The 18,162-nt window shown below is 42.4% G+C and overlaps 2 pseudogenes across 2 annotated transcripts; both read right to left on the reverse strand.

Moving 5' to 3' along the window:
• Nucleotides 1–393: 393 nt before the first annotated feature.
• On the reverse strand, nt 394–1,874 carry LOC308253894 (procathepsin L-like; annotated as a pseudogene). Its single transcript has 3 exons — nt 1,436–1,874; nt 934–1,226; nt 394–621 (listed from the first exon to the last, which is right to left on the reverse strand). The product of its transcript is annotated as a procathepsin L-like (transcript).
• Nucleotides 1,875–3,056: 1,182 nt separating this feature from the next.
• LOC308253924 (nuclear pore complex protein Nup88-like) lies at nt 3,057–5,114 on the reverse strand (annotated as a pseudogene). The gene is made up of 2 exons: nt 5,082–5,114; nt 3,057–4,728 (listed from the first exon to the last, which is right to left on the reverse strand). The product of its transcript is annotated as a nuclear pore complex protein Nup88-like (transcript).
• Between the last annotated feature and the right edge of the window lie 13,048 nt (nt 5,115–18,162).

Here is an 18,162-nt window from a genome sequence, read left to right on the forward strand (position 1 = left end):
GGAGGAGGAGCTTGGGGTGAGGAGGCTACCATCGCAGACAGGCCTGGGGTTCGCAGCGGGAGCAGCCGCTCTTTCCTGTCAGCTGAGTGGCGCTCCCACTGTGGTAGCACACTGACCACCAGGGGCAGCTCCTGTGTTGAGTGCCTGCCCCCTAGGGTCAGTGCACATCATAGCGACTGGTCAACCAGTTGTTTTGGTCATTCTGCCTTTCGGTCGCTGGGATTTTATTATATGGGATAAGCCATAAAATTTTAGTTATTAGGCAACTCAATCATACAAAACTATTTCCAGCAGTAATTAAAGAAGTGATAACATTTTACCAGTGTAAAATGTCACAGAATTCAAGTCACAACTTGGATCTTCAAGATCTGCTGCAGTAAAATGTGGTCCATTTTAAGATAAAATTCCTCCTCTGGATATTCTGCTCGCAATCAAGTCTTTCTTTATCACCATCATCTCACACAGCCGGATAGCTGCGACTCCACCGGCGTTGTTCTGGTCTTTGGCCATCTTTACATAGCCATTCTTGCCCTGAGCTGTACTCCAGCTGTTCTTGACAATCCGATACTTACTGTTATTTGATTCTGCTCCTTCAGAGCCATAGTCAACCACCAGAACACCATGACCTAGGTCAGTGGTTGGCAAACTGTGGCTCGCGAGCCACATGTGGCTCGCAAGCCGCGGTTTGCTGCTCTGTTGACTAATGAGTTTGCCGACCACTGGGAGAGGGGCTTAATCACAAGGAACAACAACAGCCTGTAATTATTGGAATCGAGAGTCTAGGTCAGTGGTCGGCAAACTCATTAGTCAACAGAGCGGCAAACCGCGGCTTGCGAGCCACATGTGGCTCGCGAGCCACAGTTTGCCGACCACTGACCTAGGTCTTCACTGCTGCAGTCTGGATCACCACCAATGCCTTCTTCATGCATCTACAACAGAGATGGGCTCCACAGTTGCCACTGCCTTCGCGAGGGACCTCTCCTGTACACGGATGTCCACGAAGCCAGCGTCATTGGCCACAGAATCCTCGGGTTTGTATTTGTAGGATTCAACCTTTGCATGATATGGATAGGATTCCTCTGAGTCCAGCCCTCTGTTGAACTTAACATACTAGAAGACATTATCCATTAGGCCACCATTGCAGCCCTCATTGCCTGACACTGAGAGCAGGCTACAAGGTGATCACTCAGTGAAATAAGTTTGCCAGTTTTCTTTTTTTTTTTTTTCTTTTTAAAATATATTTTATTGATATTTTACAGAGCGGAAGGGAGAGGGATAGAGAGCCAGAAACATCGATGAGAGAGAAACATCGATCAGCTGCCTCCTGCACACCCCCCACTGGGGATGTGCCCGCAACCAAGGTACATGCCCTTGACCGGAATCGAACCCGGGACCCTTCAGTCTGCAGGCCGACGCTCTATCCACTGAGCCAAACCGGTTTCGGCAGTTTGCCAGTTTTCTGGAACAGCCCAATAAGAGCTACAGTGACCCTGGGCCTTCACAGAGTTACACAGCCTTCTTCTCTCCAATTCACAGTTGCGGGGAGTGTGGATTTCAGCAAAGAGAAGTTCCTGGAACACTTTTCTTTTCGTGTGCTTCTGGTTTTGAAGGCCATTCACCACCTGCTTGAATTCTTCATTGGTCATGTCACCAAAAGCATCCGTTGCCATGGTGAAGCTCTGTTTCCCTAGGTTGTATTCCTGGTTGTGCAGCTCAATCATTTTCATATTCTTCTCCCACATTGTTCTCCTCCACCCTCCTTCATTCAAGCCACATAGTTTCCTGTGTGTTGCCTTCCACTGGTTCCTTCATGCATCTAAACTTACATCAAGTTTTGGAGCAGCTGAAGCTATTCCTAAGCAAAGGGCAGTCAGGAAGAGGGGAGATTCATGTTTTTAAAACCTGTGTGGGCACAGCTGCACAGGTATAGTCAGTACATGCAGGTCCAGGGGTCTTTGAGCAAGTCTACAGTATGTGTATATTTTTTAAAAATCTTTTTTACTGTGGTGAAATGTACATAATATAGAATTTACCATTTTAACTAACCATTTTTAAGTGTACAATTCTATGCCATTAAGTATATTCACTGTTTTGTGCCATCATCACCACTATTCTTATCTGAAACAGAAATTCTGTACCTGTTAAATAATAACTTCCCATCTCCTCCTCCCCCAGACTCCTGGTAACCTCTATTTTACTTTCTAGGTACCTCATAAAATATGTGTTCTTTTGTGTTTGGTTTATTTCACTTAGCATGATGTTTCAAGGATTATTTATGTTATAGAATGTATTAGAATCTTATTCCTTTTTATAGCTAAACTAGAGGCCTAGTGCACAAAATTTGTGCACAGAGTTGGGCGGGGGGGGCGGGGGGGTGTCCCACAGCCCGGCATGCACCCTCTCCAATCTGGGACCCCTCAGGGGATGTCTGACTGCCATCAGTCAGACATCCTTCTCACAATCCAGGACCACTGGCTCCTAACCACTCACCTGCCTGCCTGCCTGATGCCCCAACTGCCCTCCCCTGCAGGCCTGGTCACCCCTAACTGCCTCTGCCTCGGCCCCCACCACCATGGCTTTGTCTGGAAGGAAGTCGGATGTCCAGAAGATGGCCGGTCGACCTGGTCTAATCAGCATATTACCTATTAGTATAGATAATGTGTGATTATATGTAGTTACCACATTTTGGTGGACAGTTGGGTTATTTTTACTTTTTGGGCTATTGTGAATAATGCCGCTATAAACATTGGTGTGTAAGTTTCTATTTCAGTCCCTGTTTTCAATACTTTTTTTTTTTAACCTAAATGCCTCTATAAATTAGAAAATGCTGTTTGTTTTACAATATGAATTTAAACCTTCACTTGTGTTAACTTCAGGTGTGACTGTGCTGTTGGTGGTGTCAGAAATTTACACAATTTCAGATATCATTAATTTGCTTCAGCATTTCTCCTGTGTGTTCACCCTTCACTTTTAGGATGGACTGGATGCACCTTCACTGGTAGGTACTGAGAGTAATGGTGGGTTTTTGAACACTCGGTACTTTCCATCTTTTGCTGCTAATAATCTTTTTTCATAATAACCTGTTTGATGGCATTACCCAAATGTCAAAATTGATCAGGCATCGGCTGTAATTCGTTCTTCATGTCTCTCTCGCTATCAGAGAGAACTGGGAGCTGAGAATGAAAACTGTGACGTACTTTATTCATCCTATTCATATCGTCTTGTTTTTCCTTGACTTACTCATATTTGTCAGCTAAGCGCTCAGCCATTTCCCATAGACTTTCCCTCTCTTCTTGACAATAACTGAGGTCTTCTCATTGTTTCTTTTTTTGGTCTCATAATAATTTGACCCTCAGCTGGACCTCCTCCTTCGCCAGATCCTATTTAAGAATGTACTGTTCCCTGAACACCTGGGTGGCTCTGCTGATGAGATGAAGACATTCCTTATCAGATGATTTTTAAAATGCTGAATTTGCATCACTATCTTACAAAGTGCTTCTAAAATGCTTTTCAAAGGAATCCGAGGGTTCAGCCAGAATTCAGAGGGGAGGCTCTACCACTGCAACATCTTGAGTACAAAGCAGGGGAGGAGATGCTGGGTGGACTGTGCTTAATAAAGGCCTTGGGAGGCATTTGTATAAAGCCCTGGTGATGCAGATCATCACGGGCCCCAGAGTCCTCAAATCAGAGCTGACTACCTGCACAACACTGGCTTCGTACAAACGGTGTGTTCCACAAAGCATTTCTATTTGGGAGTAACTTTCTATAAACTATCCTCATCTTCATAGCCCAACACTATGTTCATCAGCTTCCTGAGTCCAGTGATAGCTTGAGGGACACTTGGGAAGTGAAGATTGATCGGACAAGAAAAGTCAGAATCAAAGGGATCACTCTCTACAAATGCCAGCTTCAGGGCAAGCTCCAGCTCCACACACTCAGAGAAGAGATGAGGTCAGCCCTGCAAACCCAGGACCTTTCTGATGTTTGATCATCTCCTTCTTCCCCTTCCAGCACAACACAGTGACACAGCTTCCTGATTCAGTGGCGATCACTAAGACATTGGGGACATCGGGTAAGCAGAGTATAGCACAAACATTGTCACCATAGTTATCTTCAGCTGCAGGATGTATGGGCAATAGACCTAACAGCTTCCTCGTATTCCCAGGGCTGTGTAACACACTAACGTATGTAAGGAAAGTCTCCCCATTCTCATGTAAGATGTGCAGTGGGTATGCCACTACTTGATCTCTGCCTTTTTATCTGAATTTAATTTGGGGGACTGTTGCCAATGGTCCAAAGTCAAATGCAACTGCTGTCTCTCCTAGAGATGTGGCACATGTCCTGCCTTTATTTGACTATTAGACCTTCCTCTTCTGCTTCTGTGTGATGACCTTAGTGGGTGTCTGGGGCTCACGTAGAGAGTAAATTCTTGTTACACTGTCTGATGCTAACAGCACTCTGTGGGGATCCAGCATGTCACTCGGATACCAGGCAGCATGCTTTGGAGTCAGAGAAGTAGAACTGGTGAACAGTCTCAGCTATTGGAGTGGTACTGCAGTTCCCCGTTCATTTTCCACCTTCAAATTCAGAACTCATCCCCCACCATTTAGGTCATTCTAACACCATAAGTCCTTTTATTCTTATAAGTGCTACGTGATGTTGTGTTGGGCTTAACAAGACTTGATAGATTTCAAACAAGGCTGGATTTATGCAAAGCAATCTCTGGTTCTAGGGGAGGGAGGGCACCTCACCCACGCCGCTGAGGCCCCGAAGGCAAACCACTAAGTAAGAGCTGTCTTCTCCTTCCCACAGGAAGAGTTCTCCACTGAAGCCTAAAACCAGGTTTCTTGTCACCAGCTGTGGCGGCAGCGGAGATGACAAAGGCAATGATAAGAAGCCGGTTTCTCAGCCTCTGTGGGCTCTGGGTTTTCAGTCCCTCCCAGAGCCATGGAATAGGACATGGGTCTCTGTTTTCAATTCCTTTGGGAGAAATTGCTGGATCATATGGTCATCCTATGTCTAACTTTGTGAGGAACCACTGACCTGTGTTCCACAACAGCTGCACCATTTTACATTCCCACCAGCAATGCACCAGAGTTCTGATTTCCCCGCATCTTCGCCAGCACTTGCTATTTTCTGGAGGTTTTGTTTGTTTTTCTTAGTTTGTTTGTTTGTTTTTGTAATAGCCATCCAAAGGAGTGTGAAGCAATATCTCATTGTAGTGTTGATTTCCCTAAGACTAATAATGTTGAGCATCTTTTCATGTGCTTATTGGCCATATGTAAATCTGCTTTAGAGAAATATTTAGTTCCTTGCCCATTTTTTACCCCCAAAACAATAGCAATTTATTATTTCTCACAATTCTGAAGGTAGAATGGGTGGTAATTCTGTTGACTCAGGTCACTCATGCAGCTGCATTTTTTCAGTAGTTGAGCTGGGCTGGAAGAGCCATAAGACCTCAGTCATTATCTGCCTATTTTAAAATTAGGTTGTTTTGGATTTTCTGGTGTTGAGTTAGAGCAATTTTTAATATATTCTGGATATTAATCCCTTATCAAATAGATAATTTGCAAATATTTTTCCCATTCTATGGATTGTCTTTCCTCTCTTGATAGTGACCTTTAATGCATTAAAGTTTTTATTTTGTTGAAGCCCAATTTGTCTATTTTTTTATCTGTGCTTTTGATGTCACATCAAAAAAAAAATCAATATCAAATCCAATGTCATGAAATGCTTTTCCTATGTTTTTCTAATTTTATAGTTTAGCTCTTAAGTTTAGGTCTTTTATCCATTTTGAGTTGATTTTTGTATATGGTATAAGGTAAGGGTCCAATCTCATTCTTTAGAATATGGATATTCCATTTTTCTAGCACCATTTGTTGAAAAGATTATCTTTTCCCCATTGAATGGTCTTGGCACCTTTGTCAAAAAATCGCTTGAGCATAGATGCAAGGGTTTTCTTCCAGGCTCTCTATTCTGTCCCATTGGTCTATATGTCTGTCTGTATTGCAGTACCATGCTGCTTTGATTACTGCAGCTTTGTAGTAAGTTTTAAAATCAGCCCTGACCAGTTTGGCTCAGTGGATAGAGCGTCGGCCTGCAGATTCAAGGGTCCCAAGTTTGATTCTGGTCAAGGGCATGTACCTTGGTTGCGGGCACATCCCCAGTAGGGGGTGTGCAGGAGGCAGCTGATTGATGTTTCTCTCTCATCGATGTTTCTAACTCTCTATACCTCTCCCTTCCTCTCTGTAAAAAATCAATAGAATATATTTTTTAAATAAATAAATAAATAAATAAAATCAGGGAGTGTGAAAACTTTAACTTTCTTCTTCTTTTGCAAGATTCAGGCCCCTTCAAGATTCCATATGAGTTTTAGAATAGGTTTTTCTATTCTGCAAAAATAGTGCTGCTGAGATTTTGATAGAGATTGCATTGAATATGTAGAACAATTTGGGTAGTATTTTATCTTAACAATATCAAATCTTCCAATACCTGAACACAGTATATTGTTCCAGTTATTTACATTTTCTTTAATTTCCTTCAGCAGTGTTTTGTAGTTTTCAGTGTCCGAGTCTTTAGCCTCCTTGGTTAAAAATTTATTCTTAAGCATTTATTCTTTTTAATATCATGGTAAGTGGAATTATTTTTTAAATTTCCAGTTCAGATTTTTCTTTGCTAGTGTATAGAAATGTAACTGATTTTTACGAGTTATTTTTTTATCCTGCAATTACTGAATTTGTTTTACTTTAGCTGGTGTGCATGTGTGTGCACACATGCATGTTTGTGAAATCCTTAGGATTTTCTACATATAAGGTCATCTGTGAACAGAGATAATTTTATTCTTTCCTTTCCAATTTGGGTGTCTTTTATTTCTTTCTGATGCTTAATCATGCTGGCTAGAACTCCCAATACTATATTGAATAAAAGTGGGTATCCTTGTTTTGCTCCTGATCTTAAAAGAAAAGCTTTCAGTCTTTCATCATTGAGTATGATGTTAGCTGTGGGTTATTCATATATGGCCTTTATCATGTTGAAGATGTTTTCTTTTATCCCTAGTTTATTGAGTGTTGAATTTAGTCAAATGCTTTTTCTGCAGCAATTGAGGTGAACATGTGGTTTATTCTGCCTTCATTCTATTAATGTGGTGTATGACATTGATTGGTTTTCACATGTTGAACGATCCTTGCAAGCTAGGAACAAGTCGAATTTGGTCATGATATATAAGCCTTTTAATATATTTCTGAATTCAATTTGCTAGTATTTTGTTGAGGATTTTTGAATCTATCGTCATAACAGAACTTGGTTTGTAGTTTTCTAGTAGAGTCTTTTTCTGGCTTTCATATCAGGGTATCAGGAAAGTGCTGTTCTCATAGAATGAGTTAGGAAGTGTTCCTTCCTCTTCAGTTTTTGGGAAGACTTTGAGGAGAAGGATTGGTGTTAATTCTCCTTTAAATTTTTGGTGGAATGCATTAGTTAAGTCATTGAGTCCTGGAATCTATATTTCTAAGCCAACTTCTTCCCCTCCTCTTACTCTATGATTCTAATATACAGTTGGGTTTGGGACCAACTACCCAAAATACCTGACTTGAATGCCCTTGGGTATAACTTAATAAACTAGTAACATTAAGTTCTTAAAAAGAGAGTAAAGCTACCCAGCTCTAGAAATGCCTTCAGGAGGGAAACCAAAGGACATAGGGGTGAGCAAGCCTCTGAGAGTGAGGGAGTACCAGCCTCGGAAGGATTGAGGTAAGTATGTCCAAACCTGTAAAGAATTTTCACAAAAAATTTATTTGAGCCAAACAGGATATTTCTAGAAGCAAGATCTCAACAGGCAGCGAAAAGTGCCTCTGAGAATGCAGTTTGCAGCTCCTTTTACGCATTTGCAATTAAGGAGGGGATGTGAGGACCATTACAGGAAGGTGGGAGAAAGCAAGGTGGGGATTGGATTCCAGGATAGTTAGGATTATGTGCTCTTTTGAGGGTGATTACTCTGAAGAAAAAAAAAAAAAAAAGGCATTTCAAAGGTGTGTAAATCTAGATGCACAGAAACAATGGGCAGGGCTTGCTTAAAGCAAAGATAAACCTCTTAGCCCAGCTGGCATGGCTCAGTGGTTGAGCATTGACCTATGAATCAGGAGGTCATGGTTCAATTCCCTGTCAGGGCACATGCCTGGGTTGTGGGCTCGAGCTCCAGTGTGGAGCATGCAGGAGGCAGCCAATCAATGCTTCTTTCATCATTGATGTTTCTATCTCTCTCTCCCTCTCCCTTCCTCTCTGAAATCAATAAAAATATATTTTTTAAAAAACGCTAAACCTTTTACTAAAGAAGGTATATGCCTGGGATGTGACTACCAACCATGACCTGCCCAGTTAGGAATGTATGATCAGATCAGCCTGTGAGGTTACTTCCCTAGAACCCCTGGTGGGTAGGTTCACCTGACTATAGCAGCGTGCATCTAACTAGCTTCTTCCCACAGTTGTAGCAGGTCTGTAGCCACTAGAGTTCTGCACAAGTCCTTAGTCTGAGAGTGAAGGGAGGAGGTGTTATGTACAAAATGCAACTCAGAGGAGTCAGATGGCCAGGGGTCAGGTCCCTCTGAGATCTGGGCCAAGCGGATGGTGCTACGACAGGAAAGAGGAAGCTTCTTGGCACAGATTAATGTGAGGTTATTCTCACTAAAATATTTTCTTAGTCTACTGATGCACAAAGATGACAGACAATGAAAAAGTGTCATAAACTTTGCAATTAGACAGAAAAGCAATTCCCTACAGGTTCCTTTGCCTTTTAAACTCAGTCTCTCTTCTCCACGTCCCCATCTTCCTCCAGGCACTAGGCTATGTTTCCAGTAAAAAACTTGTTTGGCCACTTGTGTAGAAAGAGGAATTAATGTAATATTTGAATTCTCAACGGACTGGTTCTCCTTGGGAGCAAGTAGCCAATTGAATATTCAAGAAAGAACAAAATGTCATCAAGCCTGAATGAGAAGTTCCTCAATCATCCTGCAACACCCTGGATGTATGCACAGAACAGTTTCCTCTCACCTGGTGAGTCACACCTCCCACACCCAGCGGGGTGCAGAAACACTGAGTGAAACCTGGATAAAATAGTAAGAACAAGTCAGGCAGGTAAAACATTCCCCTGCTGTCAGTTTGATGAAATGCTGAACCCTGCCTCAAGGTGGAGGGAATTCCAAGGAGGGTTTTCAGCAACACAAGGTTTTATCGGACCCCACGGAAACCAGGGGCCTGCAATAGGGCTTGGAGATCTTTAGTCCCACAGCTATTTCCATCTTTAAACACAAAAGTGCGTGGAAGCTCCAAACACAGAGATTTTGTTTGTCTTGTATTGAGGGGAGGGCATTTCTACAGAGTTCTCGGCCTTGAATAGATGATGAAAGACAATTCGGAAGATCGGAGTTTCCTTTTCAAAATCCAAGATGTAGGTAAATCAACAAACACACTGTTCCTATTTCAACCCTCCCGCCCCGCCCCCCTTTCAGCTCACACCTATGAAATGGAGAAGAGGCCGTGATAACAGCATCCCAGCCATTTAGAACTGGCTCAGAGACCAAAAGAGATTATAACATTAGAAGAGATGATAGCATTAACAAGAAAGGCTGTGATTAAAAATCCAAAGCTTGAGACCCAATGCTCAAATATTTTCAGCTACTGTTGGATCAGCAACATTATTTCTCAAGGGAGAGAAAGGCTGGTGGGCTTGGAAAGGTGTGCACTTACCTACCAGGATGAGGTAGCCTCAGCTGTGACCATGATGAACACAGAGGTTCCTCTGTCTCTTTACATAAACAGAAAATGTTTCAAATAAACTTGCACAAGGTCATTTCATCGTTATCGTGATGGTTTTTGTCAATAAACACGTATTAGGCATCCACTTGGCCAGCACTGACCCGACCAGACCTATTTCAACTTCCCTGAACCATCGCCTGGATGGCAAACATCTCCAAGAGCATTGCTTCAACACTCTTCTGGAATTACATCCATCAAAATTTGTATATAGGTATGTGACACAAGCTTTCATTGTAAGTAGGTCCTAAAATAGAGGCTTATAATTAGCTCTCTGGGGAGGCAAATCTGTGGTAGAGCAGAGCTCAGCAGGAGAACAGTCAAGGCAGGTGTTGAAGAAACACTGCGTGGAAGAGGGGTGGTACAAAGGTTATTGAAGTGCAGGCAATACCACGGAAGTAGGGAAGAAAAGGGAGTCTAGTTACAATTCCCATCCATATCAGCACGTGGTTTGAAAGGGTGCTTGCCATTTATCTAACACCAGGCAATCTTGGAGGTGCAGTGGGCTGGAATGTAAGATACACAGTCCTGGACAGGTGACAGCTCCATGAGGACAGCATTATGTCCAACCATGTCTCCAGCCCCGTGGTCAGCACCTGCCCCACGATTCGTGTTCCTTAAATCACATCCTTCCAGACCTCCCCATTTGTTACTTTCTTAACCTTTTTTCATCTAAATCTAAGATTAGACATGAAACCCTTATGTCTCTAAATTTAAGCACCCTGCCATTGTACATAGAACTGGCCTTGATACAGAAGGGGTGGTAGGATGTTTGTTGACCTCTGTTGTGCCCTGGTCTGAGCCTGGCTCACCCCAGAGGAAGTTCTGGCCGCCTCATTTATTTCCAAAATGTTCCTGCCTCCCCTGAGAACGCGGAGAGGTAACATGCGGCACCAGGTAGTAGGCACTGCGCCCTACCGCTGTCCACTCTTCGCAACCTTTTTTCTCACTTTGTACTGACTCTCCGTGCTATTCTTCTTTATACATTTGGAGACTCTCACCAGATTTCTCTAACTAAACTCTTTTCTCTGCTCAGATGATTAAAATTGAAGTTACAATGGATTTGAGTGTTAATTAAACTTGAAAAATTTTGCCATCCCATTATAGCCCATGGTGGTCTATCAGGGGTGGGCAAACTTTTTGACTCGAGGGCCACAATGGGTTCTTAAACTGGACTGGAGGGCCGGAACAAAAGCATGGATGGAGTGTTTGTGTGAACTAATATAAATTCAAAGTAAAGGAGCGGAGGGGAGAGCAAGAGAACCCTCCGCTCTTTCAGCTCCGCGGGCCGGATAGAACAGCCAAACGGGCCGGATCCGGCCCGCGGGCCGTAGTTTGCCCACGGCTGGTAGGTGATAAGGAGGTATGCCTTGGAGTAGCTAACAACTGCATCAAAAAAGACTATGTTCACCCTGGCCGGGTAGTTCAGCTGGTTATTGCATCGTACCGATATGCCAAGGTTGAGGGTTCGATCCCCAGTCAGAACACATACAAGGATCAACTAATGAGTGCATAAATAAGCAGAACAACAAATTCATGTTTCTCTCTCTCTCTCATGTCAATTAAAAAAAAAAAATACTGTGTTCAGCAGGAGTGTTTCTTCTCTCCCCAACATTCATGAAGTTGTGTTTGCACCAGGAATGAAGCAGGGTTTTCAGTGCACAAATCTGATGGGAAAGATGATATTCAGCAAAACTGTCCTTAGAGCAAACTAACAATTCTATTCAGTTCTCCTTACACCTGGTCTCTTCATAGTGAGACAAACCTTCGACAAATTTTATAGCTGTGGAGTTTGAGTAATTACACAGTGCTTCATGCTACCTCGAATAACAATAAGATTTCCAAATATGTCTGAGTACGGTATTTTATGCCTGGCAGAACCCAGGAGCATAAGGAAGCATCAGTATGACCCCAAATTTCAAGCTGGTGATAGTGTGCCTGGCTCTATTCTTTGAAGGCTCTTTGTAAATGGATCCATAAACTGGGAAGTATACAATACTCCAAAGTAAAATTCAAGAGAAGCTCAAACCTGCTCAGAGGATTTTCACATACAGACAAACACATCAAAGTGATTTGTATCTTTTTCACTCCAGCCCAGAAGTGGACCTGCGAAGGGTGTAGAACTCTGACAACGACAATGCTCAGCAAGAGGGGCCCAGAAGTCACCTGCTATGAACCTTCCCTGGTGCTATCCATTTCCTTTATTTTGTCTTCAAGACTCCTACCCTGAGGAGAGCTCTCAGAAGGTTTTATGTAATGCACCCTGAAGAAATTGTCTTATTCATCACTGATCCCACCTCCAAAAAAAAGCCGCGTTTCTAATCGTTCGCTGGCAGGAGGGAAAATACTCATCCCCTTCTGTCATTCCCAGAGTGCTGCTGGAGAAGATGTAAGCAACCAGGAGTGACATTACTAGCCGAGAGGGGCACACCTACAGGTGAAGAGGATTGCACAGCAAGGGGTGGGAGGAGCTCAGGTTTGTAGTAGAAACATAAACCGCAGAACTGTGGTGCCTTCAGAAACTATCATTTTGTAGCTAAAGCGCTGACAATGATGTCAATGAACATCCTATCTTCTCTTTACAACACTGATTGTTCACTCACAAAACTAAACCTTCTAGGATTTCTTCCCAAAAGCCATATATTTCCGAGAAATGCAAAAAGTTGCACTGAAAAGAAAACACTGGTTTGAAGAAAGCACTTAATTTTCATAAAGTTTTTATTGATGTGTTCATTCATCATCTTTTTTAAAAATACATTTTTATTGATTTGAGAGAGTGAGAGAGAGAGACATCCATGTAAGAGAAAATATTGATTGGTTGCCTCCCGCATGCACTCCAGACTGGGGATTGAACCTGCAACCTGGGTATGTGCCCAGACTGGGAATCAAACCCTTGGCCTTTTGGTGCATAGGATGATGTGCAATCAACTGAGCCACATGGAACAGGGCCATCATCTTTTTATGAAATGTAATATTCAGTGAATTATTTTTTTATGAGGGAAATTGCAGTAAAGAAAGCAAAACTATAAATTGTGGCAACAGTAGATGGTGGTGATGGTAAATCTCAGCCCACTAGAAAAGTCTCTCTCTCTCTCTCTCTTTTTTTTAAAAAAATCTCTTTTGATTCCCTTTAGCCAACCTGTATCAAGCACCCTTGGGTGCCGAACAAACACCATGCTAAATGCTTTGGAAATATAAGAAGGAAGTATAATAAATGGTCTATACCCTCAAGGTATTTTAGTTTAATTGAAAAGAACAGTGATATGTAGCTATAGATACAAGAATCGGACTTCTAGGACATGAGTAGTGTAACAGTCAGGAGACTTGGAGCCAGATTGCTTTGGTTTGAATCCTAACTCTATACCATTCAAGCCAGGATTAGAGCAGCACAAAATTTAAGAGGGTGTGCCCAAAACAACCTAATAATCAAGATACATATTTTAATGTGATGTTTTAAAAAATCAAATTAATGTAAAAGCTGTATGATGCACAAAATAGCAAAAGTTTAAATAAAGGCAGGTTCCAATAATGCTAGGCCAAGTCATATTGCAGCCCAATGCCAAAAGGAAAATGTGCTTCCCTATATACATGGTTCAGTGTATGTTTTACTGGTTTAAATGCTTTATTTTTACCCCAAACGGAATTTGTTATAATTTTATTTCCCTGGCTTTCCTGGAAGCAAACTCATCACTCACCAGCTTTGTAATCCTAGATGAGTTTCTTCACCTCTCTCTGTCTTTGTTTCCTTTTCTGTAAAAAACGAAGGTAGGGGAAACAGTGCTATCTCACAGGGTTGTGAAGATTAAATGGGTTACTGTATGTTAAGCACTTACAATAGCGCCCAGCCCATACAAATTCTCTTCGAAGTAAGCCCTTCTTGTTGCTGTATCTTTATTACATAGACAATGAACGTTTTAGAAGATCAGAAATGAGAGATCAGTTTTAGCTGAGATGATTGCCACTCACTATGTGATACATCATCACCTGGATCTCTGGGGGGAGGCTGCCTGTTCACCAGTCTATAGTCTGGTCTATAATAGGTCAAGTCCCATAACAGGCACTACTATAGGGAAGATGGGATTTGAACTGGTTGGCCTCGAATAAATAAATATAGGGTATCCCCCCAAAAATGTATATACACACTTTGAATAATTATAAAGGCAGTGTTCATTAAAATACATTTCATCTTTAAAACTGAGCTAGCAGCGGTTACAGTGTGTATACTTTTTTGGAACACCCTGTATTAGGGATAGAATTGGAGATGATGAAGGAGGGTATGGTGACTTTAAGTGTGCTAAGTTGGAATTACTAGCAATATACCCAATTGGAAATATCCATCAGTCATATGGAAATGTGATTTAGCACTTGGAAGAGAGACAGAACCAAAGTGTAAATTGGTGTATAAGTCACGTGGTTGTGACAGGAGCATCGCATAAACAGATGCTCTCTCCAGGGGAGAGGGTGTGCACAGAGACTAGCAAAGAGCAAAGGACCAAGATGTGGAGACAATGACTGGATGAGTCTGAGGAGGAGCCAGGAAAGCCACATGGGAAGTGAGGATGATTCTCAAGAAGAAGGAGCCGCCAAATCATATAACATCTCCCTGACTCCTGACACAACTCTGCAATAAGTGAAAATGATCTTGAGTAAGAGAGACCCAGATCAATAAAATATCGTTCTAAAATATTTTGTTTCTTCTGAAACTTGATGAAAATTTACAAGAAACATTCAGCAGTTAGTAGAATATATTTTAACATCATATATTTACTTCTAATTAAAATCTAGAAAAGAGATGCTTCCAGTAAGTTAGTAAATGACAAAGTCACCAACTGCTTTGAAAAGCTGGAGAATCTAACCTCCCCTCATGCTTTCCTCTTAATATGGAACACTATATGGCCCTGATTGGTAAATTGATTATTCTTCAAAAATTTCATTTTTAAGCCAGTAGTTTGGAAACATCAGCAACGTGGTTTGGTTCCAATCCACCTTGCAAATACTTATTTTCCCCCACAATGTCCCTGAACCATATTATCAATAGTTCTCTAACCCCACTCCCTTATAATATGGTTTCTTTTTTTTTTAAATATATTTTATTGATTTTTTACAGAGAGGAAGAGAGAGGGATAGAGAGTTAGAAACATCGACGAGAGAGAAACATCGATCAGCTGCCTCCTGCACACCCCCCACTGGGGATGTGCCCGCAACCAAGGTACACGCCCCTAACCGGAATCGAACCTGGGACCCTTCAGTGCACAGGCCAACGCTCTATCCACTGAGCCAAACTGGCTAGGGCTATAATATGGTTTCTATAACAACCATCATACTAGATGGTTTGCCTATTTACTTGTTTCCTCTACAAGTTCCTTGAGGGCAGAAGCTGTGCTTTATTTACCTTTGTATCCTCAGCTGACATATGGTAGACACTCAATAAATATATACTAAGTGAATAAATAAATGAGATAAACAGAATTCTGAGCTCTCCTTTAGTCATTGGAAAAAGAAATTCTCTCCACTTTCTTAAATAGGGAATTAGAAGGCTTCTGGGGACATGGAGTGGAGGTATGTGATGGGTTGTGGGTAAAAGAGAGAATACACTTGAGGCTGTTAAGAAAGGGATGGTGGCAGTTGAAGTAACCTCAAGCATGGGATGTGGAGAGAGAAACACAGTAGCAGAAATGTATATACACTGAGTGGCCAGTCTGGCCACTCAGTGTATATCCTATATAATAAAATAAATTGTCCCCTCAACCAGGAGTTCAACCAGCAGGCAGTCCGGCCAACCACCCATGTCCCCTCCCCCTAGCCAGGCTGGCCGGACCCCACCCACACATGAATTCATGCACCGGGCCTCTATACACACACACACACACACACACACACGGAGTGGCCAGATTATTATGTGTTCAGAGATCATAATAATCTGGCCACTCAGTGTATATATTATATACGTATATATAATCTACAATAATAAAGCATAATATGTTAATTAGACTGAACAACCTAACAACCTTCTGGACCTCATTCCGGATGTCCTTCCAGACAAAGCCAAGGAGGCAGGGACCGAGGCAGAGGCAGTTAGGGGCATTCAGGCAGGCAGGTGAGTGATTAGGGGTGATCAGGCAGGCAGGCAGAGGGGTTAGGGGCGATCAGGCAGGCAGGCAGAGTGGTTAGGGGCAATTAGGCAGGAAGGCAAGCAGTTAGGGGCAATCAGGCAGGCAGGCAGAGTGGTTAGGGGCAATCAGGCAGGCAGGCAAGTGGTTATGGGCATCAGGCAGGCAGGCAAGTGGTTATGGGCATCAGGCAGGCAGGCAGAGGCAGTTAGGGGCAATCAGGCAGGCAGGCGAGCGGTTAGGAACCAGTGGTCCCAGATTGCAAGAGGGTGCAGGCTGGGCTGAGGGACCCTCAGCCCTGTGCACAAATTTTGTGCACCAGGCCTCTAGTGTATATATATATATATATAATATCTCAATGGAAAAGTATCCTCGCATGAGAACTGACAAAAAACAACAACAACAACAACACACAAAAACAGAGAGAAAGACAAGTGCCCAGCTGATGTGGCTCTGGTTGAGGCACCAAAGGATCACCAGTTCAATTCCCAGTTAGGGCATATGCCTGGGTTGTGGGCTTGATCCTTGGTGAGGGGCATGCAGGTGGCAGCCAATTGATGATGTTTCTCTCTCATCAGTGTTTCTGTCTCTCTATCCATTTCCTTTCCTCTCTCTCTAAAAAAAAAAAAAGAAATCAATAAAGCATATTTTCTTTAAAAGAGAGAGAAGCAAGAAGGTCTGGAAATCTTGATGCTCAGAAGTGCTTCAGCTGTCTTGGGACCATAAGGGGGAAAGCCAACACATATAGGGTGGCAGAGGGGAATTAGGACAGAATCTGGGCTTTCTATGATGTTGCTGAGCCCCTGGATTGACCAATCCTAGACCTAACCTACCTCTGGCCTTGTTAAATGGAACAGAAATCCCACTATGGTTTAAGCCCATTTGAATCCATTTCTGAAGTCAGTAGTGGTTATGGTTTTATGAAGACCTGACCTCCCCTCTTCCAGTGATTCATTAGTTTTACCAGGATCCAGGCTTTATATGTGGAATAAACTAGACGTATGAATTCCCAAAATGTGGATTCTTTATTTCTTGGAACCAGCATCTATAATGAATAAAAAATTTTAGCAAATGGTTATTTTAAATGCATCAGTGAATTATTAGGCTCACAAGCTGTCAGAGATACTGCACCTAAGCCACCTTGCTACTCAAAATTGGAAAGTCTATAGTAAATGGATTCTATTCAAAGAAGCACCTGGTCCTTAGTAAGAAGCTTGATTGTGGGTTGTATGCTAGTTCATTTGTAATGCAAATATTTGTTTCTAGCTGTAGTAGAAGCCCCATATTAATTAGAGATAGAAACGCTGACTTGGTACAGAATGTAGACAAGAAACACTCCTCATTCTTGACCCTAAAAAATTAGGGTGTGAAAGGAGGGAGTGACATAATTCATACCTAAATAAATTGCATCTCTTATGAAACTTTAAGGAATCACAGAAGATAGTGACACCTGATACAATTAAGCCTTCTATTTGGCAGCCGTGGCTTTTCAGCACTTCTATTTTATTTTTTCCCCTCATTAATTTTAAATTTTATTGGCAAAACTTTAAAATTTATTCATTTGTTTTTATTCCCCATGTAGTGACCCCTCTCCCTTCTCCCTTTTAAACAAAAAATGGGTTCTGTGCTTCCTTGTCTCAAAGGAGGTCTGTGGCAGAGCAGAAAGCACAATTTGCCGGCAAGGTATTTTCTTTCTTGACATTTTTTTTAAAAGCACACGTTTTACTGATTTGAGAGAGAGAGGAAAGAGAGAGAGAGAGAGAGAGACAGAAGTATTGATTGGCTGCCTCACACACACCCCCACTGGGGATGGGGCTGGCAACCAGGGCATGTGCCCCAAACTGGCGACTTCCTGGTGCATTGGATGATGCTCAGCTAAGCCACACTGGCCTTCTGGACTTTTGTTTGCAGAAGTAGAGGACGTTAATCCATTGGTGCAGCAGGGGAGGGGTGGTAAGGGAAACATGAAGAAAGTGCAATGTTCATCACACTAAAAGATTCCTGGAGAGGGGAAAGAGGGACAGAGTTCTCTGGATTCCTCAGCTTTAGGGACAAGAGACATCTCCCTAACAGTGCCCTAAGGAGGTGACCAAATCTTCAAAAGTTTATCTTTGTCGTACACCTAGGGAGATAAGACACTAGGCAGCAGCCTTGCCAAAGATCCCATAGAGGAACAGAGTCAACAGGTTTGAAGGGATTACACTGGCCAGGAAAATGGGTGTCTCAGCAGTCACCATACAATCCAATG

This window comes from Plecotus auritus (assembly GCF_963455305.1).
Source record: "Plecotus auritus genome assembly, chromosome: 1".
Taxonomy (NCBI): Eukaryota; Metazoa; Chordata; class Mammalia; order Chiroptera; family Vespertilionidae; genus Plecotus; species Plecotus auritus.